Below are 22,485 nucleotides of genomic sequence, written 5' to 3' on the forward strand. Positions count from 1 at the left end.
CAGGACTTATCCCTTTAATCATCTGTTTAAAGATCACGGCTGCCTCCCAAATAGCAACCAATTCCCTATGTAGTGCACTACTTTTGATCAGGGCCCATAGCGCAGACCAGAGTCCTCTCGCTCTCTCTCTCTCTCTCTCTCTCTCTCTCTGCAGCGTCATGGTGATGAGCCACTTCATTTATCTTGAACACCTCAAGATTCTTCAATGAGCACCATCGTGTTGAATAATATTTTCAGATTACACCACAACTTTTACTGCTTGAAGAATGTTAGAGAAGCAGCTTCAAGTGAAGTGTTTCTACTGTCAATCTGGCCTGTGTTCATTATGGCACACAAGGGATCACCCCCCCTTCCCCTTTCATTACGTCTTCTTTTCTGTTGGGTTCCTAGTGAACACACTCTTATGCTCTAAAGTGTAGGTGGACTTGGCTGTGGAATGGCGTAAAGAACCAGACCAACCAGCTCTGCTTACTGTGTTCTCTACTGACCCTGACTGTTACTGTGTTCTCTACTGACCCTGACTGTTACTGTGTTCTCTACTGACCCTGACTGTTACTGTGTTCTCTACTGGCCCTGACTGTTACTGTGTTCTCTACTGACACTGACTGTTACTGTGTTCTCTACTGACCCTGACTGTTACTGTGTTCTCTACTGACCCTAACTGTTACTGTGTTCTCTACTGACCCTAACTGTTACTGTGTTCTCTACTGACACTGACTGTTACTGTGTTCTGTCTCTACTGACCCTGACTGTTACTATCTCTACTGACCCTGACTGTTACTGTGTTCTATCTCTACTGACCCTGACTGTTACTGTGTTCTCTACTGACCCTGACTGTTACTGTGTTCTCTACTGAACGTGACTGTTACTGTGTTCTCTACTGACCCTAACCGTTACTGTGTTCTCTACTGACCCTGACTGTTACTGTGTTCTCTATTGACCCTGACTGTTACTGTGTTCTCTACTGACCCTGACTGTTACTGTGTTCTCTACTGACCCTGACTGTTATTGTGTTCTCTACTGACCCTGACTTTTACTGTGTTCTCTACTGACCCTGACTGTTACTGTGTTCTCTACTGACCTTGACTGTTACTGTGTTCTCGACTGACCCTGACTGTTACTGTGTTCTGTCTCTACTGACCCTGACTGTTACTGTGTTCTCTACTGACCCTGACTGTTACTGTGTTCTCTACTGACCCTGACTGTTACTGTGTTCTGTCTCTACTGACCCTGACTGTTACTGTGTTCTGTCTCTACTGACCCTGACTGTTACTATGTTCTGTCTCTACTGACCCTGACTGTTACTGTGTTCTCTACTGACCCTGACTGTTACTGTGTTCTCTACTGACCCTGACTGTTACTGTGTTCTCTACTGACCCTGACTGTTACTGTGTTCTGTCTCTACTGACCCTGACTGTTACTGTGTTCTGTCTCTACTGACCCTGACTGTTACTGTGTTCTCTACTGACCCTGACTGTTACTGTGTTCTCTACTGACCCTGACTGTAACTGTGTTCTCTATTGACCCTGACTGTTACTGTGTTCTCTACTGACCCTGACTGTTACTGTGTTCTCTACTTACCCTTACTGTTACTGTGTTCTCTACTGACCCTGACTGTTTCTGTGTTCTCTACTGACCCTGACTGTTACTGTGTTCTCTACTGACCCTGACTGTTACTGTGTTCTGTCTCTACTGACCCTGACTGTTACTATGTTCTGTCTCTACTGACCCTGACTGTTACTGTGTTCTCTACTGACCCTGACTGTTACTGTGTTCTCTACTGACCCTGACTGTTACTGTGTTCTCTACTGACCCTGACTGTTACTGTGTTCTGTCTCTACTGACCCTGACTGTTACTGTGTTCTGTCTCTACTGACCCTGACTGTTACTGTGTTCTCTACTGACCCTGACTGTTACTGTGTTCTCTACTGACCCTGACTGTAACTGTGTTCTCTATTGACCCTGACTGTTACTGTGTTCTCTACTGACCCTGACTGTTACTGTGTTCTCTACTGACCCTGACTGTTACTGTGTTCTCTACTGACCCTGACTGTTACTGTGTTCTCTACTGACACTGACTGTTACTGTGTTCTCTACTGACACTGACTGTTACTGTGTTCTCTACTGACCCTGACTGTTACTGTGTTCTCTACTGACCCTGACTGTTACTGTGTTCTCTACTGACCCTGACTGTTACTGTGTTCTCTACTGACCCTGACTGTTACTGTGTTTTGTCTCTACTGACCCTGACTGTTACTGTGTTCTGTCTCTACTGACCCTGACTGTTACTGTGTTCTGTCACTTCTGACCCTGACTGTTACTGTGTTCTGTCTCTATTGACCCTGACTGTTACTGTGTTCTCTACTGACCCTGACTGTTACTGTGTTGTCTACTGACCCTGACTGTTACTGTGTTCTCTACTGACCCTGACTGTTACTGTGTTGTCTACTGACCCTGACTGTTACTGTGTTCTCTACTGACCCTGACTGTTACTGTGTTCTCTACTGACCCTGACTGTTACTGTGTTGTCTACTGACCCTGACTGTTACTGTGTTCTCTACTGACCCTGACTGTTACTGTGTTCTCTACTGACCCTGACTGTTACTGTGTTCTCTACTGACCCTCACTGTTACTGTGTTCTCTACTGACCCTGACTGTTACTGTGTTCTCTACTGTATCTGTGTTCTAGTTTGATCTGACTGGGTTGTACTTGAGTACAAGGGTAAATAACCAACCCATAGCTCTGCTCGTGACTGACGCTCAGATACCAGACGAACGCTTCCTGGTCATCATCAACAACCTGCTGGCATCAGGTGACTACCTAAGGGTTCTCCCGTAGAGCAAGTCACTGGGAATTACAATTCTCAATCCCTCCCTCGTCTCTGTTGGTGGTGTTGTATGTCTGTTTCCCCAGGTGAGATCCCTGACCTGTTCAGTGAGGAGGAGGTGGATGGATTGTAGCCGGGGGGAGGACTGAGGTCCGGGGGCTGGGCCTGCTGGACACCAGAGACAACTGCTGGAGGTTCTTCATCAACCAGGTCCGACTCCAACTCACGGTCCAGTTCAGTCAGACACTTGACTCTTTCTGATCTGTAGGTAATCTGCTTACTGTACATTCCCCTCAGAATCTAGAGGGAGATAGTCGGTTAAGACACGGCTTTATGAATTCTGCCCTGTTGAATGGTTGTTATGGTTAGATGCCTTGCCAGAGCCAGACAGAGACTCAGGGGGCTGAAGTAGAGGAAGGAAAGAGTTGTCTCAGACAGTGCACATGTTCCTAGTCCAGCTAATCCATCCGTTGTCCCCGACAGGCCTCAACTGGGGTTTCCTGTCTGTTAGATCCAACTGGTCTGTGGCTCACTGCACATGCCAGACATGCCCCACAACGGACTAGAAAACAGGGAGAGAGCGAGAGAGAGATAGAAAGATGGAGGGAGAGAGATGAAGGGAGGAAGGGGCGTGAGAGGGAAAGAAAGAGGGAGGGAGAACAGGTAGGCTGCCAGTTTGTCTCGCTCTGATAAAAGAGGATGTTTTCTTTTGGATGCATTTGCCATTTCAGTGGTCTATGACTGCGTGTGTGTTGTCATACAGTATGTGCATTTGGGCATACATCCTTTTATGTCTGTGTTGGGCAATGTGCACATATGTGTCTGTGTGTTTACCCTGCATGTCTGCCCAAAGGGCCTGTCTGGCATGGTGGTTAGCCACCCAGAGCCCCATCTCTCCCAGGGCCTGTATGTTCATGGCTTTGTAGGGTATAGGGTGCTATTTGGGACGCAGCCATGAACATAGTAGGCCCCATATGGGCCTCCCTATGGGGCCTGGTCAAAAGTAGGGCACTAAATAGGGAATAGGGTGCCATTTGGGACGAATATGATGTGTCCTTGTCTGTCTGAACCTCACATCCTTCTTCCTGCCATGCGGATGGTGTCTCTCTCTAGCTGGTTCTGTGTCTGTCTCCTGTGGGCAGTGCCCTGCGTCTCAGGGCCTGTCTCTTCCCTGCCCTGGTCCACTGCACCACCATGGACTGGTTCCACCCCTGGCCCCTTGAGGCCCTGCAGTCTGTCAGCCTCAGGTTCATCCAGGAGATTGAGGACATTGAGGTGAGGCACTCTCAGCAAGGTACTGTAGTCTACTCTGCTTTACCAGGCCTGGGTTCAGACCCTATTCCAATTCTTTGAAATACTTCAACAGGAAACGGCCCAAATTCATCAGAGGTGCCCATTCATTTGGAGTGATTTTGCGACACGATGTGAAATGTGTTTTACACAGCTCTGGTCTGTTCCCAATAGATGAATGACACTACAATGCTGTGTAGTTTGACTGATATGATGGTGTTTCTGATCTGGATGTTATCTCTGTGGTCTATGTTAAATCAAATCAAATCAAATTACATTTTCTCACATGCGCCGAATAAAACTGGTGTAGACTTGCTTACGAGCCCTTCCCAACGATGCAGAGTTTTAAAATTATAGTAAAAATAGTAACACAAGATGAATAAAATAAAATACACAGGAATGGAGCTACATACAGTAAGGTTGGAGACTGACAACAGCATTCTGCTATACAGGTTAGATGTAACAGTTAGTTGTAATAACCATGGTGTTCTAGAATAGAACAACAGTTGACACAGTGCTGTAGTGTGTTTTGGCAATGTCTTTCCTAATGACACTCTTAAAGGGTTTAAGACTTAGTCAGTTAGACTTTTAATGAACATCTTGTAATTAAAGCAGTGCAGCTGTATTAACTTTACCATAGATCCCTCATCATTACTTATCCACTGAGACACACTGAGCTACTGACAAATGGCTGGTCACATGGCAGATGACTCCCGTGTGTGTGTGTGTGTGTGTGTGTCTGCAGAGTAGACGTATCATTGTTTTCCCTCATGGCAGTGGAACGATCAGTACCCAGGATCATTTATGTTAATGAGAGTAGAGTGATTAATACGGTAACGACGACCCTCTCAGGAGGCACAGCTGTCGCCGCACTAACAGGAAGGGCCTTCACATGCTGCTGCTGCTGGGGACCAGTGGGAGAAGACTATAGGAGTGTGTGTGTGTGTGTGTGTGTGTGTGTGTGTGATTTCCCTGTTGTGTGTGTGAATTTGTGTCTCTCTGTGTGTGCGCGCGTGGCAATGTTATTGACCTTTTCTCCATTACACTGTGTTACTCCAAAACTGTATGATTTGAATGACCCACTTCCAGTAGTTAAACAGAGGGTCACTGGCCTCAACTCCAAGCACTTGAGTCTGGCAGCGATGAAAACAACCATCAAATGGAAATATGGATATATCCCTGCCTTATATGAGAAGTTGAAACCTGAAATCAAATAATTATTTGTGAAAGATTACATATAAAGCAATCAGTATAAAAAAATGTTTGTCTTGTTAAAGGATTAGGTAAACACAACAGCACATGAAACACTCATTTATATGGAGTTTAAAAATGCACAAGCCACAAATAATGGATGAACTAGGTAAATCAATGAGAACTTTGCCGCTCCGCATCTCAACTGAACATTCAACACTTTGTCAAAAGGCATTATGTCAGATCTTAATTACTAATGATTTTTCTCTCTGGATCCTGGATCATGTACAATGGCCTTTTGTGAGTGATGTTCAGGTGTGAGCCCTGTTCTCTGTGCTACTTTGTTTTTGCATTAATTGATCCCTAACGGCGTGTGATTAATTGTGACATGGTGGGTCATTGAGCAGTACTATGATAAATAACCAGTCAGTAGGACTATGTTGTAGCTTCTACACTGTGTGCAGTAGAGTACTGTGTAATACCCAGTCAGTAGAGTACTGTGTAATACCCAGTCAGTAGAGTACTGTGTAATACCCAGTCAGTAGAGTACTGTGTAATACCCAGTCAGTAGAGTACTGTGTAATACCCAGTCAGTAGAGTACTGTGTAATACCCAGTCAGTAGAGTACTGTGTAATACCCAGTCAGTAGAGTACTGTGTAATACCCAGTCAGTAGAGTACTGTGTAATACCCAGTCAGTAGAGTACTGTGTAATACCCAGTCAGTAGAGTACTGTGTAATACCCAGTCAGTAGAGTACTGTGTAATACCCAGTCAGTAGAGTACTGTGTAATACCCAGTCAGTAGAGTACTGTGTAATACCCAGGACTGTGTCAAGAAAGTTGAAGGACATGATGGATAATGTAAACAGAGCCTCTGCGTTATGCGCTGCATGTCACAGGCCTTAAACACATTATTTTCCCAGTGGTTTCAAAGCCTAATCATTCCTGCTAGCTGCCCTTAAATTTCGGATTGAGTGAGTCGAGGCTGGCCAAGTAAAATGGCAAAACTTGTAGATGAATTCAGAATTTATGAAGATAATATTTCAGGCCCCATCAGCTTGGGGACGTAAAATTCCACTCAATCCAGAGCGCCCCTGCTGTGCTTCTCCCTTCTCCCCCCTTTCTCTGTTTCCCCCCCTCTCTCACACCCCCCCACCTCTGCTTATTTTTACAGCCCGCCGTCCAGAAATCCATCAGTCTTTTCATGGCCTGCGTTCACACCAGTGTCAACCAGGCAAGTGAAAAATACAGGTGCACTGAGAAGAGGTACAATTACACCACTCCAAAGAGCTTTCTCCAGCAGATCACCCTGTACAGCAAGCTCCTGGGGACGAGCCGGGCTCAGATCCGCTGGAAGATGAAGCGCCTTGTCAGCGGCCTTCAGAAGCTCCAGACTACCGCCGCTCAGGTAGGAGTCTATGAGTGGGTCCCAAATGGCACCCTATTCCCTGTATGGTGCACTACTTTTGACCAGGCCCCTGCACTATGTAGGGAATAGGGTGCCATTTGGAATTGCAGCCTTTAACGTTAATATCAGAACCTCAAGGCTGTGGTACAAGATCAGAGAAGGTTTGAGTAGCACATTTGTATAATGCCTTTTGCCTTTACACTGATTGAATGCTGCTGATAAACCTTGAAATGTATGTAAATCACATTTTATAGCTATTGCCGCAAAGAGGAGTACAACATTGGATTTCCATTTATTTAATCAGTTTTTGTTACAGAAAAAAATGCCATCAGAAGACGTATTATAATATCATTAACATAGACGTGACATAAATCAGATTCATTATCCAAGGTATGATGATATTCATGTATGTTTCCCAAATGGCACCCTGTTCTCTATATACTGCACTACTTTTGACCACAGCCCTATAGGTTCCGGTCAAAAGTAGTGCACTAGATAGGGAATAGGGTGCCGTCTGAGATGCATCCTCTTACGGGACTGTGCGGTTTACTGTAGGTTGAGGAGCTAAAAGGCAAACTGCCGTCCCAGGAAGAGGATCTGACCCTGACGAATGCTGATGCAGAAGCTCTCTTCACTAAGATTGGACAGCAGACAGAGAGAGTCAGCTGCCAGAGAGAGGCTGCAGATGTAGCAGCTCAGAAGGTCACCGCTTCTCACCATATTAACAATAGTTAAATACCTAATCAGACCTGGTTCCATTACATACACTGTATAAAATATCTGTATTACTAGATGTCATTTTTAATACTTAAGTTGCACTTGATTTACTTATGCCCAGTAAAATGGACAATAGAATAGTCCTAAAAGTGCAAACCCCAAGATCAATCAAGCGCACCTCAAATACTTTCAAGACAAATACTTGACGTGATGGGTTTGACCCAGGTCTGGACTCAATAGGAAACAATTATTTCACAAAAGAAGGTCAATACCTCTTAGTTGAAGGAGTGACAATAGAGTCTGTGTCCTCTGTTCAGGTGTCTGTCATCCAGACAGAGGTTTCACTGAAGCAGAGGGACTGTGAGACTGACCTGTTCAAGGCAGAGCCCATTGTGCAGGCTGCTACTGCAGCGCTGGACACTCTCAACAAGGTACAATACTCAAATCATGTCGTAGATTACAGAGCAATTGTAGCTAAGCCACATATCTAATAAGGTAACCAGTCAATCTGTAAATGAACCAGTTAGTTACAGTGCTTGCTGTGTGTCTAAATCACTAATCTATCTAATGATCCTTCTGGTTTGTTTTATATGGTTCTTGATTGATTTATTCAACCGTCATAAAGCCAGGTAAGTTGTTGAGAAGAAATTCTCTTCTACAATAACTACCTGGTGGTACATTGTATCTGTCTCCAGGTGAATCTGACAGAGCTGAAATCGTTCGCCAACCCTCCGGCAGCGGTGATCAAAGTGGCGGCGGCGGTGATGGTGCTGCTGGCTCCGCACGCCCGCGTCCCCAAGGAGCGGAGCTGGAAGACAGCCCGGGCCTTCATGGGCAAGGTAACCAGGGTTACCACCTGTCACTGTGTCAATCACATCATCATCTGTCTGAGGGATGCCAGTGTAATCTGGGTCTGGGCCTTGACCCTGTACCCTGCATGTCTCATCCTCACAACACAGCTGGATGATGGCTCTATGAATATAGTTATGAAAGAAGCCAGCACCACTGTACTGTACTGTACTCTGGTCTGAACGAGAAACACTCTGAAAAAGAGCTGGTGGTATTTTGTTATTTTCAAGTGATAAACATTCCTGGATAGTCTTTATTACGTTGTCTCAACAAGTCCATCAACCAATCTGACAATAGTCTGCCTTGTGACATCATCAACATGTGCAAGACGTGTTTTACTGTCAAAAGCTGTGTTAGTTCCACTTGACTGACAACAGTACATCACGCATTCTACATGAATATGTATTGTATCTTAATGCATACTTATCGCCCTGTGGCAATACAGGTGGATGACTTCCTGCAGGCGCTGGTGTCGTATGACAAGGAGCACATCGCTGAGTCATGTCTGGTGGTGGTGAAGCAGGAGTACCTGAGGAACCCAGAGTTTCACCCTGACCTGGTCAGGACCAAGTCCACCGCCGCCGCAGGACTCTGTGCCTGGGCCATCAACATCGTCAGATAGTACGAGGTCAGACAGAGACCAGTCTGAAATAGAGCTTTGATGTGTATCATTAAGACAGTTTGAATGTCAGATGATATGGTCCTGTGTGGCTCGGTTAGTAGAGCATGGAGCTTTGCAACGACAGTATACGGACATGTAGTACTGTAAGTCACTTTGGTTAAACGCTTTTGCTAAATGGCATATATTATTATAATATCAGATTGAATGACATTGATAGAATATCATTAAATCATTAATCAATTGTTTTATTCATAAACAGTACCAGTCAAAAGTTTGGACACACCTACTCATTCAAGGGTTTTTCTTTATTTTTACTATTTTCTACATTGTAGAATAATAGTGAAGACATCAAAACTATGAAAAAACACATATGGAATCATGTAGCAACCAAAAAAGTGTTAAACAAATCAAAATATATTTTAGATTTTAGATTCTTCAAAGTAGCCACCCTTTGCCTTGATGACAGCTTTGCACACTCTTGGCATTCTCTCAATCATAGTTTTGATGTTTTCACTGTTATTCTACAATGTAGAAAATAGTAAAAATAAAGAAAAACGCTGAAATGAGTAGGTGTGAATGAGTAGGTGTGTCCAAACGTTTGACTGGGGGTGTACATGCAGGAAGGAACAATGCAATTATTAGCACAGTTAACAAAATTGTCTGTACATAGTTGAATTTCAACACTAGTTAAAGTAATATGCCAGTTTTTTCTTTTTCTGTTTGTCTCAATGATAGGTTTACTGTGAGGTAACATCAAAGAGACAAGCTTTGTCCCAGGCTAACAGCGAGCTGGAGAGTGCAACAGCCAAACTGCTGACAGTTAGAAAGAAACTGGAGGTAAGAAGTGTTATATTATCAGTCACCATGCTGGGTTGAAATCACCAGCTCACACAATGACCATATGCCACTCAGCATTGTCTTGTCATGAAGCCTATCTAATCTGTGGTGTGTTTAACAACAGGGGTTGGATGTGAACCAATGACCAGATGACATTCCACATTGTTTTGTCATGTGTCTGTGATTCTGTGGTGTTTCTGTCAACCTGCAGAGCCTCACAGTCCAGTTTGAGACGGCTGCTGATGAGAAGGTCCAGTGCCAGGGGGAAGTGACCCATCGAGCTGGCCAACCAGCTGGCCAAGGGCCTGGAGGTACAGAGAGGAGGGGCTGGGCCGGGGGTCAGTCCTGTCATGCCTGATACACACTAGAGCCAAACCCAGCTGCTCTAGACTGCGTGGTGTTTACAATCCACCGTAGCTTCTGGAACCGACAATGTGAAAAGAAACTACACGAGCCAGCACCGTACGGTTCGGCACTACAGTGTGTATCAGGGATCAGTGTGTCAGTGTGTCTCATCTGGCATAGAGGAAGTGACTGGTCACAGGGCCCGAGGTACGGTGTCTACCAGGAGGTGGGGTTGACAGAAGTGCATCAGTAACCTGGATGAGGACTTGTTATAATGTCCCTGTGATGTGGCTGTGTCTGGTTGTAGTGTGGTGGAGGGGATGGAGCTTCAGGTGTGGCTAGCCAGCCTGTTGGGGATCAGGGACGAGGGGGACGGACCACAGCAAACGCACCATTAAACTGGGCTACTGTCTCTCTGTCTGGCCAACGGCCCAGAGGAGAAGAGATATGGTAGGAAGGCTGCATGGACAGTACATTCAAGCTGGGCAGCAGACTGGCCTGAAGAAGTGTGTGTGTGTGTATGTATGTATTCGGTATCGATATGTATACATTGTAATTGATACTGCTCTTTACTATCAATCTTTTGACCAGTATTCATGCTAAATTGTTTGGAATTCATATTTTGCCTACAGTGTCTTATATTCTACGCACATCTAGTCCAGGTGTTACCTCTTAAAACAAAGTGGTCCTGTGGATATCCAACATCTTTATGTCGGTCCGTTAATGTGAAATCCCAAAAGGGAGTCATGTTTTTCTGCAATGGCCATATTCATACGTTCTACTTTCTTATTCAACAAAACAAATGTGGCTAGCATGGGACAGCTTGGCTTTTCAACATATCAAGATAAATTATTTGTCTTTATGGCATTGATCTGGAAGCGATGGTATTTAGACTAATAAATCAGACCGTCTATATTTAATCATTAACTTACCTCACAGGCTCAACAGCTGTTGGAAATTAAAAACACTTCACCCCAAGACTGAGTGATATTACAGACAACCCATAATGCATTAGGGTAAAATTATAGTGATTTTTAACTGTCTGGGAATTTATTATGCCACAGATTCTGGCCCCTTGTGAAGAAACGCCACGCGTGATTTACCGTGTTCAAGATGTCACAGATGGTCATACCATCGAAGGATTAAATGGATGCTAAATAAATGCTGAGCGAATTTGCAGGCAAACATTCAAAGCCAGTTTGGTGGAATTACCGTTGTATACTTTATTGCTTTAGGTTTTTCTAGTTTGGCCGATAGACTGGGTGGGGAAATACATTTCAGCCTAGATTAACGGTTCATCCCATAGTTTGAAATATTTGAGGTGGCTTTGAAGCTAAATGTATATACCAATTTTCCAGTTCATCCTAAAAGTGATCATATACATATATTATAGACTACATTTCATACTGCTTTTGGTGGTGTATATTGTCATGAAGAAGCCTGGTGTGTGTGTGTGAGTGTGTGTGTCCCAGTCAGAAGAACCAGGAGAAGACTGTGTGGTGATGTTCACCTCACCTCAGCCTTCATCTCCTACGTGGGTTACTTCACCAGGCCCTGCCGACACCAACTGCTCTACGAAGCCTGGATAGCCTTCGTACAGTCACAACGGGCAAGATCCCAAATGGCACCCTATTCCCTATGTAGTGCACTACTTTTGACCAGCAGTGCAGTATAAAGCTTCTCCTTTTTCCTTTATTGTTTAGATATGTCCTAAACTGTCTTTATTCATGGTCTTTAATTGATTTTATTTGAACATTTTGAGTTTGGATGTTAATTTAGGGATAACCCGCCTGGAAATGAATCTTGGTGAAACACTGTTACCTCTCTCTCTAACAGTCTGTACCCCACACACAGCCAACCGAGTGACATCACCGCCTCACTGCTGTCGCTTCCAAATGGCACCCTATTCCTTATGTAGTGCACTATAAAGTGAACAGGGTGCCATCTGTCTGTCTTTCCGTGTGTTCCAGGTCCAAATCCCCCTGACAGACGGCCTGGACCCTGTCCTCATGCTTACAGACGACCCCGCCGTGGCTGCCTGGCACAACCAGGGCCTGCCAAACGATAGGATGTCCACAGAGGATGCTGCCATCCTGACCACCGGCGAGCGCTGGCCACTCATGATCGACACCCCAGCGGCAAGGCATCAAGTGGCTCCGCAGGCACTGTGGGCCAGAGCTCAGGGTGGAGCAGCTCCACCAGATGGGGTGAGAGAGGGAGGGCGTTGTTTTGACGGATTTCATCAATGATAGTGGAGATTTCAGAGGGGCTGTGAAAAAGGAAGGGAAGCAAGTTGGACTTGGAACATTGATGGTCACCAGGGGTTGTTTTGTATCACTGGACAGTGTCTGTCCAAGTGGTCCAGTCTGTTTGTGCTTTAGCCAAACATATACAGTAGGGTATGATAACCATAGAATATGGTGTCTGGACAGTAGATTCAGGATGGGACCAGGCTAATCCCTGGTCACTACTAATCATCAACTACATAGGTGTCCATGGGCTTGCCAGTTACACAATGTAAAAAAGTAGATTCTAGTGAATCATTCTGGTAACACTTTATATGAAATACTTACTGTACGTTTAATGCTTTATAACATCCTTTATAATGCTTCATAATACAATTGTAAGTGTATTATAAGTCATTATACAGGATGTTATAAAGCATTATTCGTATGTACTTCCTATAAAGTGTTACCAACTTCATTCCCTACAGGTATTTGGATGTGGTAGAGCGAGCCCTGGCCTGTGGAGAGACTGTTCTGATTGAGAACCTACAGGAGAGAGTTGACCCATTCCTGGAGCCACTCCTGGGGAGAAACACCAGAGACTGTTCTGATTGAGAACCTACAGGAGAGAGTTGACCCAGTCCTGGAGCCACAACTGGGGAGAAACACCATCAAGGAAGGAAGGCAAGTAGTGACAATGGTCCTTGGTCTACCTGTCCCTATACAGATCTACTGGCTCAGGAATTGACCAATGAAATCTCTAGGTGGGGCGGTTTCCCAGACAGATTAACCCTTGTACTGGACTAAAAAGCACTTTCAACTGAGAATTTCCATTGAAAGTCCTTTTTAGTCTAGGATTAGCCTTAATCTGTGTTCAGGAAACTGGCCTTGCAGGAGACAAATCGTGAGGCTTTTTGTCTTTAAGCCACAGTTGCCCTATGCAATTACCATACTGTACACAATTTGCTTTCTTTGCTAAAGCTATTTATTCTAGAGTTGTGCTAATAGCCTGTAACTAGTCTTGTCTACACATTACTAATCGATCCATGGTTTTATATCCCTTTTGATATACAAGTCAATAATAATACTATCCCAATGTGTCTAAATATGGGCCTGTGGGACAGTATTAGACAATGTCTGCGATCCCGAATGGCTGCGAACCCTATTTCCTATATAGTGCACAACCCTATGGGCCCTGGTCAAAAGTAGTGCACTAGATACAGTGAGGGAAAAAAGTATTTGATCCCCTGCTGATTTTGTATGTTTGCCCACTGACAAAGACATGATCAGTCTATAATTTTAATGGTAGGTTTATTTGAACAGTGACAGAATAACAACAACAAAATCCAGAAAAACGCATGTCAAAAATGTTATAAATTGATTTGCATTTTAAATGAGGGAAATAAGACCCCTCTGCAAAACATGATTTAGTACTTGGTGGAAAAACCCTTGTTGGCAATCACAGAGGTCAGACGTTTCTTGTAGTTGGCCACCAGGTTTGCACACATCTCAGGAGGGATTTTGTACCACTCCTCTTTGCAGATCTTCTCCAAGTCATTAAGGTTTCGAGGCTGACGTTTGGCAACTCGAACCTTCAGCTCCCTCCACATATTTTCTATGGGATTAAGGTCTGGAGACTGGCTAGGCCACTCCAGGACCTTAATGTGCCTCTTCTTGAGCCACTCCTTTGTTGCCTTGGCCGTGTGTTTTGGATCATTGTCATGCTGGAATACCCATCCACGACCCATTTTCAATGGCCTGGCTGAGGGAAGGAGGTTCTCACCCAAGATTTGACGGTACATGGCCCCGTCCATCGTCCCTTTGATGCGGTGAAGTTGTCCTGTCTCCTTAGCAGAAAAACACCCCCAAAGCATAATGTTTCCACCTCCATGTTTGACGGTGGGGATGGTGTTCTTGGGGTCATAGGCAGCATTCCTCCTCCTCCAAACACGGCGAGTTGAGTTGATGCCAAAGAGCTCGATTTTGGTCTCATCTGACCACAACACTTTCACCCAGTTCTCCTCTGAATCATTCAGATGTTCATTGGAAAACTTCAGACGGGCCTGTATATGTGCTTTCTTGAGCAGGGGGTCCTTGCGGGCGCTGCAGGATTTCAGTCCTTCACAGCGTAGTGTGTTAACAATTGTTTTCTTGGTGACTATGGTCCCAGCTGCCTTGAGATCATTGCCAAGATCCTCCCGTGTAGTTCTGGGCTGATTCCTCACTGTTCTCATGATCATTGCAACTCCACGAGGTGAGATCTTGCATGGAGCCCCAGGCCGAGGGAGATTGACAGTTCTTTTGTGTTTCTTCCATTTGCGAATAATCGCACCAACTGTTGTCACCTTCTCACCAAGCTGCTTGGCGATGGTCTTGTAGCCCATTCCAGCCTTGTGTAGGTCTACAATCTTGTCCCTGACATCCTTGGAGAGCTCTTTGGTCTTGACCATGGTGGAGAGTTTGGAATCTGATTGATTGATTGCTTCTGTGGACAGGTGTCTTTTATACAGGTAACAAACTGAGATTAGGAGCACTCCCTTTAAGAGTGTGCTCCTAATCTCAGTTCGTTACCTGTATAAAAGACACCTGGGAGCCAGAAATCTTTCTGATTGAGAGGGGGTCAAATACTTATTTCCCTCCTTAAAATGCTAATCAATTTATAACATTTTTGACATGCGTTTTTATGGATTTTATTGTTGTTGTTCTGTCTCTCACTGTTCAAATAAACCTACCATTAAAATTATAGACTGATCATTTCTTTGTCAGTGGGCAAACATACAAAATCAGCAGGGGATCAAATACTTTTTTCCCTTACTGTAGGGACTAGGGTGCCATTTGGGACACAAACAATGCCAGAGGATTTGCCTGACTGACGCTAGAGTCTCACTGAGCGGTGGACAGCTACAGGGACATGACTGAGTGGGATATGATTGCTCCCTACTCTTTAGATTATAGATGAATTTGTATTGCGTGTTCTGAATCCCTGAAGCAGACGTATCGATCGACCCTCTCACGCCTGATGATAGATGTTCGTTTGCCTGCTCATAGTCTTTATGTGGTGAATATTGAACAGTTATTCTGCAGTGGTTAGCCCTGAATAGTGGGCAGCCAGCCTCTCTTGTGGGTAAGGGACTTTTGCCTTTCCCTTTCTGAGAGCAACACAACACCACCACCATCACACTCAACAGCTCCTTGGTCAGGAGTAACAATCTCCAATACACATCATTAGGCTGCATAGGCTTATCATTAGGCTACATAGGCCTATCATTAGGCTACATAGGCATGTCATTAGGTTACATAGGCATGTCATTAGGCTACACAGGCATATCATTAGGCTACACAGGCATATCATTAGGCTACATAGTCATAGCATTAGGCTACATAGGCATATCATTAGGCTACACAGGCATATCATTAGGCTACACAGGTATATCATTAGGCTACACAGGCATATCATTAGGCTACATAGGCATATCATTAGGCTACATAGGCTTATCATTAGGTTACATAGGCATATCATTAGGCTACATAGGCATATAATTAGGCTACATAGGCTTATCATTAGGCTACATAGGCCTATAATTAGGCTACATAAGCCTATAGTTTGTAGTTGATTTGGACATTTGCAGTAGCGTATGTTATGGAAAGAAGATGATGAATCCACTATGATGTGAAAAAAAAAAAATTGTGGATAAATTTCAATCTATTACACTGAGTCCCTTTGAACCAATGAAGCAAATAATCCAATCCCCAAGCGTATTAATTCACCTCAACACCACCGTTGTTTTATGATTATCTGAGTTCAATCTTCTAAATGAACAACATATCACAATGTAACAAGAAGTAACTACGGTGCGAACGGAAAAATGAAAATACTATAAATCAACCTCCTGTTCTCAACCACCGACACACATCTTTCTTGTTCCTTCCTTTCCCTGTGAAACCAAAGTGTGTGAATATTATTGAACATCTGAAACTGGACATGTATGTCACGATCGTCAAAAGGAGGAGACCAAAGCGCAGCGTGTTGAGCGAACATCGTAGACTTTATTATAAAGAAACCACGACCAAAACAACAAACCAAATATGACGAAAGTGAAGTTCAATACTGATAAAGACTAACAGCAACAAGGAAACAAAAACCCACAAAACCAAGGTGAAACCACACAGTATAAATATGGCTCCCAATCAGAGATAACGAGCCGACAGCTGACACTCGTTACCTCCGATTGGGAGTCATATGACTAATCAACATAAAACCCAAACATAGAAATGAAACAACTAGATCCCACATAGAAATACACCCAAAAGAAAATGACAACCCTGGCTCACAACTAAGAGTCCCGGAGCCAGAACGTCACAGTACCCCCCCCTAAAGGCGCGGACTGCGACCGCGCCTCACAACCCCACAATAGGGGAGGGCTGGGTGGGTGTTGCTCCCCGGAGGCGGTTCCGGCTCCGGGCTTGACCACCACCCCACTATAGTTACTACCCGCTTTCTTAACCTCCTCCCAATGACCACCCTCCACTTAAACCCACCTGGATTAATGGGCAGCACCGGACTAAGAGGCAGCACCAGGCTAAGGGACAGCACCGGACTAAGGGGCAGCACTGGACTAAGGGGCAGCACTGGACTAAGGGGCAGCACCTGACTAAATGGCGGATCCTGGCTGGCTGGCTCTGGCGGATCCTGGCTGGACGGCTCTGGCGGATCCTGGCTGGACGGCTCTGGCGGATCCTGGCTGGACGGCTCATGGCTGGCTGACGGATCTGGCTGCTCATGGCTGGCTGACGGATCTGGCTGCTCATGGCTGGCTGACGGATCTGGCCACTCATGGCTGGCGGAAGGCTCTGGCTGATCCCGTCTGGCGGAAGGCTCTGGCTGCTCCTGTCTGGCGGAAGGCTCTGGCTGATCCGGTCTGACGGAAGGCTCTGGCTGCTCCTGTCTGGCGGAAGGCTCTGGCTGATCCTGTCTGGCGGAAGGCTCTGGCTGATCCTGTCTGGCGGAAGGCTCTGGCTGATCCTGTCTGGCGGAAGGCTCTGGCTGATCCTGTCTGGCGGAAGGCTCTGGCTGATCCTGTCTGGCGGAAGGCTCTGGCTGATCCTGTCTGGCGGAGAGCTCTAGCGGCTCCGGTCTGGCGGACGGCTCTGAAGGCTCATGGCAGACGGGCGGCTTTGCAGGCTCAGTACAGACGGGCAGTTCAGACGGCGTTGGGCAGACGGACAGTTCAGACGGCGTTGGGCAGACGGGCAGTTCAGACGGCGTTGGGCAGACGGGCAGTTCAGGCGCCGTTGGGCAGACGGGCAGTTCAGACGGCGTTGGGCAGACGGGCAGTTCAGACGGCGTTGGGCAGACGGGCAGTTCAGGCGCCGTTGGGCAGACGGGCAGTTCAGACGGCGTTGGGCAGACGGGCAGTTCAGACGGCGTTGGGCAGACGGGCAGTTCAGACGGCGTTGGGCAGACGGACAGTTCAGGCCCCGTTGGGCAGACGGCAGACTCTGGCCGTCTGAGGCGCACCGTAGGCCTGGTGCGTGGTGCCGGAACTGGAGGTACCGGGCTGAGGACACGCATCTCAGGGCTAGTGCGGGGAGAAGCAACAGGGCATGCTTGGCCCTGGGGACGCACCGTAGGCCTGATGCGTGGTGCCGGAACTGGAGGTACCGGGCTGAGGACACGCATCTCAGGGCTAGTGCGGGAAGCAGCAACAGGGCATGCTTGGCCCTGGGGACGCACATAAGGCCTAGTGCGGAGAGCAGCAACAGGGCATGCTGGACCCTGGGGACGCACATAAGGCCTAGTGCGGAGAGCAGGAACAGGCCGGGCTGGGCTGGCGACGCGCACCGTATCCCTGGTGCGAGAGGCCGGAACAGGCCGGGCCGGGCTGGCGAAGCGCACCTTATCCCTGGTGCGTGGAGTAGGAACAGGCCGGGCTGGGCTGGCGAAGCGCACCGTATCCCTGGTGCGTGGAGTAGGAACAGGCCGGGCTGAGCTGGCGACGCGCACCGTATCCCTGGTGCGAGTGGCCGGAACAGGCCGGGCCGGGCTGGCGAAGCGCACCCTATCCCTGGTGCGTGGAGCAGGAACAGGCCGGGCTGGGCTGGCGACGCGCACCGCATCCCTGGTGCGAGTGGCCGGAACAGGCCGGGTCGGGCTGGCGTAGCACACCGTGGACCTGGTGCTTGGAGTAGGAACAGGCCGGTCCGTACCGGGAACACACACCACTGGCCTCAACCGAGGATCAGGAACGGGCCGGACCGGACTGGCAACACACATCAGTCCTTCACGCCGTGCCACAAACACTTCCCTCCCTCTACTCGCCAATGGCTCCCGTACTCCGTTAGCCTTCTCTCCTTTTCTCCCTGTGGCAGCCTCCTGCTGCCCAGCCGCCCAAGCCATGTGCCCCCCCCAAAAAACTTTTTGGGGTTGCCTCCCGTCCTTCCGACGATGGCCCTGCCGATGCCGTTGCTCCTCTCCTGCCAGGTTCTCCCCCTTCATCGCCCTCCGGTACCGGACGGCCTCCTCCTGGGTAATATGTCCCCAGCCGAGGAGGACATCCACCAACGTTCTCTCCTGACCCGGCGCCTCCTCCCATGTCCAGACCCTTTGCTCCTGGACGCGCTGCTTGGTCCTTTTGTGGTGGGTTTTTCTGTCACGATCGTCAAAAGGAGGAGACCAAAGCGCAGCGTGTTGAGCGAACATCGTAGACTTTATTATAAAGAAACCACGACCAAAACAACAAACCAAATATGACGAAAGTGAAGTTCAATACTGATAAAGACTAACAGCAACAAGGAAACAAAAACCCACAAAACCAAGGTGAAACCACACAGTATAAATATGGCTCCCAATCAGAGATAACGAGCCGACAGCTGACACTCGTTACCTCCGATTGGGAGTCATATGACTAATCAACATAAAACCCAAACATAGAAATGAAACAACTAGATCCCACATAGAAATACACCCAAAAGAAAATGACAACCCTGGCTCACAACTAAGAGTCCCGGAGCCAGAACGTCACAATGTATTGAACTCCTACCAGATACAGTGCTGCTGCTGTCTGTCGACCCGTGACAATTCATCCCTGTGGTAAATCTGATTATAAGTTAATCCGCTGTAGATGACCCGCGCTTGTTTCTGCTTGTGATTAATACAACCTGCTGTGGTGGCCATGATGGATACGGTGGGGCTCCACAGCTGAAGTTCATTAATAATTGGAATGTTGTAGAGTGTGAAGTAATGAATACTAATTATTTCCTTTCATGGCTGACGGAGGACTACAAGCCAATCCATCAGCCCGGGACTTTAATTTGGTGGATTAATGGTTCTATCAATAGTACATTAATTTTTTGCTTGTGAAGATATAGAGTGTAACAAGATCCGGGCCATGGGAAACCTGGGCCCTAAAAAATGGGGGCCGTTGCCTGACATGGGAAGGGTAATTAGTGAAAAATGAAAAGCCACCGGGTCGGGTTTGTCGAGCCTCTGCTAATTGAATTGAAATGCAGGAACAGATAAATACTGTATCGGCTGCTTTGGGAGACTACAGATTATCTCTTGGATTTATTTTAGATTATTTTCCTGTGGTTAACATTTTAAACCATTCAAAGTTTGGAGTAGCATGAGGATCTCTGACCAGAGGGCTTCTGGTTTAAAGGGACACTTCGGGATTTTAGCAATGATGCCCTTTATCTACTTCCCCAGAGTCATATGAGCTCGTGGATACCTTTTGTATGTCTCTGTGTCCAGTATGAAGGAAGTTATAGGTAGTTTTGTGAGCTAATGCTAACTAGCGTTAGCGCAATGACTGGAAGACTATGGGTATCTACTAGCATGCTAGCAGATACCCATACACTTTTTAGCAATTGCGCTAGCACTAGTTAGCAACTTCCTTGAAACTGCGCACAGAGACATAAAAATGGCATCCACGAGTTCATCCGACTCTGGGGAGGACCTTATTGCCAAAATCCCGAAGTATCGCTTTAAAGATCAAGTGGGCTAGTGTAATAACTGCAATACACATGAGTAATAGAATTATAATATCACAAGTTAAACATATCACAAGTTATACAGTATATTATACAGGATTATGAATGCAGGTATTGTGTCTATCTTGGTGTATAAATGCTATGTACTGTACATGATAATCAGGTCAAATGAATCATACAATACCATCACTGTGCATCCTGCTCTGACACAGGTACATTTGGCTGGGGGGTAAGGAGTGTGAGTTTAACAGCAGCTTTCAGCTCATCCTCCAGCTCACCCCTCTTCCCCCCCGGAGCTGCAGGCCCAGACCAGCCTCGTCAACTTCACAGTGACCCCTATAGGTCTGGAGGAGCAGCTGCTGGGACAGGTGGTGACCCACGAGAGACCGGACCTGGAGACACTCAAGGTCCACAGCACACAACCTGCTGAGGGAACCGATCATGTGTGCAGCAGTTATCTATTATAATGGAGTCCACAGCCCCACATACTGGAGAAGCAGAGAGAAGTTGTCATTCTCTCCTGCAAAACTCTTTAGTGATCATTGTATATGTCAGTTGTTACATTGTAGAACTGGGTGCTGGGTCGAATACTCCAAAATATTTGAGTTGCACTTGATTTGACTTGCTGGGTACAATTGAACCAATGGAAATGGCAAACCACAGTAGAGTAGTATTTGGGAGTTAAGTAGTTGAAGCTGAAGGGTCACTCTGATGTACAGTAGAGTAGTATTTGGGAGTTAAGTAGTTGAAGCTGAAGGGTCACTCTGATGTACAGTAGAGTAGTATTTGGGAGTTAAGTAGTTGAAGCTGAAGGGTCACTGATGTACAGTAGAGTAGTATTTGGGAGTTAAGTAGTTGAAGCTGAAGGGTCACTGATGTACAGTAGAGTAGTATTTGGGAGTTAAGTAGTTGAAGCTGAAGGGTCACTGATGTACAGTAGAGTAGTATTTGGGAGTTAAGTAGTTGAAGCTGAAGGGTCACTCTGATGTACAGTAGAGTGGTATTTGGGAGTTAAGTAGTTGAAGCTGAAGGGTCACTGATGTACAGTAGAGTAGTATTTGGGAGTTAAGTAGTTGAAGCTGAAGGGTCACTCTGATGTACAGTAGAGTAGTATTTGGGAATTAAGTAGTTGAAGCTGAAGGGTCACTCTGATGTACAGTAGAGTAGTATTTGGGAATTAAGTAGTTGAAGCTGAAGGGTCACTCTGATGTACAGTAGAGTAGTATTTGGGAGTTAAGTAGTTGAAGCTGAAGGGTCACTGATGGACAGTAGAGTGGTATTTGGGAGTTAAGTAGTTGAAGCTGAAGGGTCACTGATGTACAGTAGAGTGGTATTTGGGAGTTAAGTAGTTGAAGCTGAAGGGTCACTGATGTACAGTAGAGTAGTATTTGGGAGTTAAGTAGCTGAAGCTGAAGGGTCACTCTGATGTACAGTAGAGTAGTATTTGGGAGTTAAGTAGCTGAAGCTGAAGGGTCACTGATGTACAGTAGAGTAGTATTTGGGAATTAAGTAGTTGAAGCTGAAGGGTCACTCTGATGTACAGTAGAGTAGTATTTGGGAGTTAAGTAGTTGAAGCTGAAGGGTCACTGATGTACAGTAGAGTAGTATTTGGGAGTTAAGTAGTTGAAGCTGAAGGGTCACTGATGTACAGTAGAGTAGTATTTGGGAGTTAAGTAGTTGAAGCTGAAGGGTCACTGATGTACAGTAGAGTAGTATTTGGGAGTTAAGTAGTTGAAGCTGAAGGGTCACTCTGATGTACAGTAGAGTAGTATTTGGGAGTTAAGTAGTTGAAGCTGAAGGGTCACTGATGTACAGTAGAGTAGTATTTGGGAGTTAAGTAGTTGAAGCTGAAGGGTCACTCTGATGTACAGTAGAGTAGTATTTGGGAGTTAAGTAGTTGAAGCTGAAGGGTCACTCTGATGTACAGTAGAGTAGTATTTGGGAGTTAAGTAGTTGAAGCTGAAGGGTCACTCTGATGTACAGTAGAGTAGTATTTGGGAGTTAAGTAGTTGAAGCTGAAGGGTCACTGATGTACAGTAGAGTAGTATTTGGGAGTTAAGTAGTTGAAGCTGAAGGGTCACTGATGTACAGTAGAGTAGTATTTGGGAGTTAAGTAGTTGAAGCTGAAGGGTCACTCTGATGTACAGTAGAGTAGTATTTGGGAGTTAAGTAGTTGAAGCTGAA

At 46.1% G+C, this 22,485-nt stretch overlaps 1 pseudogene across 1 annotated transcript in view; it reads left to right on the top strand.

Moving 5' to 3' along the window:
* The window catches only part of LOC311139293 (dynein axonemal heavy chain 11-like), a 77,711-nt pseudogene that overhangs the window by 26,782 nt on the left and 28,444 nt on the right, over positions 1–22,485 (top strand). Inside the window, exons 24-37 of the transcript in view lie at positions 2,690–2,813; positions 2,915–3,056; positions 3,942–4,103; positions 6,484–6,717; positions 7,273–7,419; positions 7,752–7,865; positions 8,130–8,273; positions 8,729–8,911; positions 9,641–9,742; positions 9,954–10,053; positions 11,560–11,696; positions 12,058–12,294; positions 12,801–12,916; positions 20,510–20,744. The product of the transcript in view is annotated as a dynein axonemal heavy chain 11-like (transcript). The remainder of the gene's footprint in view (positions 1–2,689; positions 2,814–2,914; positions 3,057–3,941; positions 4,104–6,483; positions 6,718–7,272; positions 7,420–7,751; positions 7,866–8,129; positions 8,274–8,728; positions 8,912–9,640; positions 9,743–9,953; positions 10,054–11,559; positions 11,697–12,057; positions 12,295–12,800; positions 12,917–20,509; positions 20,745–22,485) is intronic.

Source organism: Coregonus lavaretus, assembly GCF_964263955.1.
Source record: "Coregonus lavaretus genome assembly, chromosome: 13".
In the NCBI taxonomy this organism is placed as follows: Eukaryota; Metazoa; Chordata; class Actinopteri; order Salmoniformes; family Salmonidae; genus Coregonus; species Coregonus lavaretus.